General features: G+C 50.5%; 1 pseudogene; it reads right to left on the reverse strand.

Moving 5' to 3' along the window:
- Positions 1-714: 714 nt before the first annotated feature.
- On the reverse strand, positions 715-2,670 carry LOC131482112 (secretory carrier-associated membrane protein 3-like; annotated as a pseudogene).
- Between the last annotated feature and the right edge of the window lie 640 nt (positions 2,671-3,310).

Genomic DNA, 3,310 nt, shown 5'->3' on the forward strand with positions numbered 1-3,310 from the left:
GGATTCTAAGAAATCAGAATGGAGACTCAGATTATTTACTGATGGTATCTAACACAAGACAACAGACTCAATGGCTTCAAACAGCACCCGTTTATTTATCAAGTGGGCTTCACTGGTTCTGTGCTGGGGAGGCACAAAACTGAAGTCAACCTTTGGTCAGGCTAGGGTATTATCTGGCAGCTCTAACAAATTAGGTGCTTCCAAATCCATTCCACCTACTGGCTGAATACATCTCTTTGCACTTGCTATTCTTAGGTCTCCAGTCCTTTCTGGTCAACTGTAATCTACTCTCAGGTCCTCAGGGCTACCGATTCATGGCTTTTGTATCCTTCCATCTTGAAAGTCAACAAGCATTTGTCAAATGTCCCTTCAAATCTCTTCAAATAATGCTTCAAATATCTCTGGTTATTCTTACTGCTATTTTGGTCCCATTTGTCCCAACCAGAGACAGCTTTTTGGTTTGAAGGGTTCCTGTGATTATAACAGACCCCTGATAATATCCTAGTCTTAAAATCAACTGTGACACATAATTTTTCCCCTGGTTAGGGTTTGTTTGGTTTTAATTTAAATAACTGAAACGACAGCTTTGGCACAGGGCATGGAAGGTGGTCTGAAGGTGGTAGTGTGCGAGGTGGCAGCAGTGTGTCCTGAGAGGCAGGCTGAGCAGTGATCAGGTCACAGTGGGCTCCCACAGCCCTGAGTCAGGTTCAGAGGTCACAGCCATGGGATCAGGGGCACTAGGGAGAAGCCATCAAGTAGTGACGTGTCTTTCCAAGTCCCAGAAACCTCAGGGATTAGGGGAGGGAGGGCTGCATCAACTCCCTCAAATAGCCTGAGGGGGCCGGGGCACCCCGACAGGGGTGGGAGGATCATGGCCCCCCGAAAGGCATTCCCAGAGGCCCTGGTGGCTGCGTTGGCAGCTGCAGTGCGCACGGCAGGGTTGGAGAAGACTCCAGCAGCAAATTCTTGCTGGGCCTTCTGGACTGTGGCGGTACAAGGAGTGGATCCGCTTGAGCATGACAATCCCCAGCACGGTGATGTCATGAACAGAGCAGGACCACAAGCAGCATGAGAATGGCCATGGCTGTATTGGCCTCCAGCACCACCAGGGCAGAGATCCAGCCACTGAACCCCCAACTGGGGATGTCAATGGCCTGGAGGACAAACAGCACATCCTGGGCGAAGAAAACGAAGACAACTATGAAGAAACTGAATAAGCTGTCACTCCGGAAAGCCTTGTACATGGGGTGGTACCGGCAGACAGAGGAGCAGGGCGTAAAGAGGATGACCGAGAGGATGGGGACCCTGAAGCCTGAGCTGTTGCTGGTCTCCAAGCAGAAGCTGGCAAAGCGGGTCAGGAAGTTCAGTAGAGCCAGTGTGCTGCACATCAGAGGTAGTACATGGTAGACACCATCTTTTGAAACTCCTGGCGGATCTCTAGGGCAATGTCCTGGAAAAAGCAGCGCTGAACTGGGTAAAAAGGAAAGCAGAGGGGCCAATTGTTCTGGCAAGTCGCGGCGCCCCCCCCCCCCCCGCCCCAGGGCTGCATGCTGTAGCTCCCGCTCCCGCATTCTGGTGGAGCTCCTCTTGCTTCTTCAGCAGCTCCGCGGCGGCTGAGGCCGAAGCCTGCGTGCTGTAGCAGCCATAGTTCTTGGGTTCTGAGGGGCTGAGTATTCGTGAGGGCTGCAAGGAGGGAGCTAAGGGTGGAGGCACTGGGGCAGGGGCAGGAGACTTCACCACAGTCACTGGTTCCGGAGACCATGACAGAGCATTTCTGGAAAGCCAACTTAGAAATTCTTACAGATGGGAAGCTCCACAGTGCAGGCCACCCATCGTATCAACTGCATTGCTGAGAGCTGCCGGCAGAAGGGGTCTGCTCTCAGGAGGCGCCAGGAGGCATTAAGCACAGAGTGGAATGTAGTGGCAACTTGCAGGCTGTCCACTGCAAGGGGTTCACAGTAGCTACTCGAGAGGTATAGGATGTCAGGAAAATGAAAATACACACTAGTGGCCTCCTGAATGTCACTCAGACCACAGAAAATACCTTCATGTTGCTTCTAACAGTTATGGCATCACAAACAACATGGAGACCCTGACAGTCATCTTCGCTTCTGGAAACATGGATGTTTATCTGCTGCATGCTGGTCGACAGGTGCATCAGCAGGGAATCTTACCCAAAATGGAGAGCCATATGAGATGCCAGTGTGACAAGTAGTGGCCTAACTTGCTATGCCTCAATGCTGAGGTACATCCTTTTCTACTGGGAAAATTTCAGTCATATAAAGTAGGTTGATGGTGTTTATCCTTTTGAGAAGGCATCACACCATCATGAGTCTCCTGTTAAGGCTTAGGGCAAAATGTGTACCACATCTGTATTACAAGGAGCAGCCCTTATTTTTTCTGATTTTTCACAACATTTTGGATATTGGATACCATTTTTAGAACTAATGACATTCTGTCACGTGACACTGCTGGTTCAGGAGTTTACTCTGATACTCAACAGGTGTTAGATGTTCAGATGTAAGCACTACAGATGCTACATGAACCTTCAGCTAAGAGCTCTGTCTCTTCTTCACCTGTGACCTCAGACTGGACACTCTCTTGGTCATCACGGGTTTCTTCTTGGACTGCGGATGAATGGATACCTTGACAGCAGTCTCCTAAGGTCATGTATGAGGGGTCCAGGTTGGCGGTGGGACAGTCACTTTGTTTCAAAGAGTGGGGGATTGTGCAGAACTCATCCCTCCCTGTCTGTGGCCTCTTGGAATGTGCTTCACAAAATTTTACCCCTTTTTTTCCAGCCCAGCACTCCAACGATTTCCTCTGTGACTCTCCCATAATCCCAGGTGAGGAGAGGCGGAGTCCTGCTTCTGGCACACTCTTAACATCGCGGGCGAATTCCAGAGCTGTGAACTGAGTGACCCTGGCCAGCTGCAGTTTTGACCGAGGGGATCTGCTTGATGATCTCAAATGCAGTTGCAGATTTGCTACACTTCCTGTCTCACTGACGGTCATCTCAACCTTCTTGAGGCGGCTGCTCTTCACACACGCACAGGTATGTTGAGGGCCACAGTGATAGGGCAGGCCACAAGGTAACCACTATGAGGTAGATAGGTCTCCATGTTTCTAGAGGCCCCCGTCACTCATGTGGAAACTCAGAGGGAGCCTCTGGCACTTGACTTTGGCCTGGTCCAGCCGAGGCTGTTGCAACAATTTGGAAAGTGATTCAGAGGATGGAAGTGGAAGATGGTTTCTCTCTTGCTCTCCCTCCCACCCTCACTTCCTTCCTCCATGACTTTTCCTCTCTCTG

The sequence above is a fragment of the Ochotona princeps genome, chromosome 15 (assembly GCF_030435755.1).
Source record: "Ochotona princeps isolate mOchPri1 chromosome 15, mOchPri1.hap1, whole genome shotgun sequence".
Lineage (NCBI taxonomy): Eukaryota > Metazoa > Chordata > Mammalia > Lagomorpha > Ochotonidae > Ochotona > Ochotona princeps.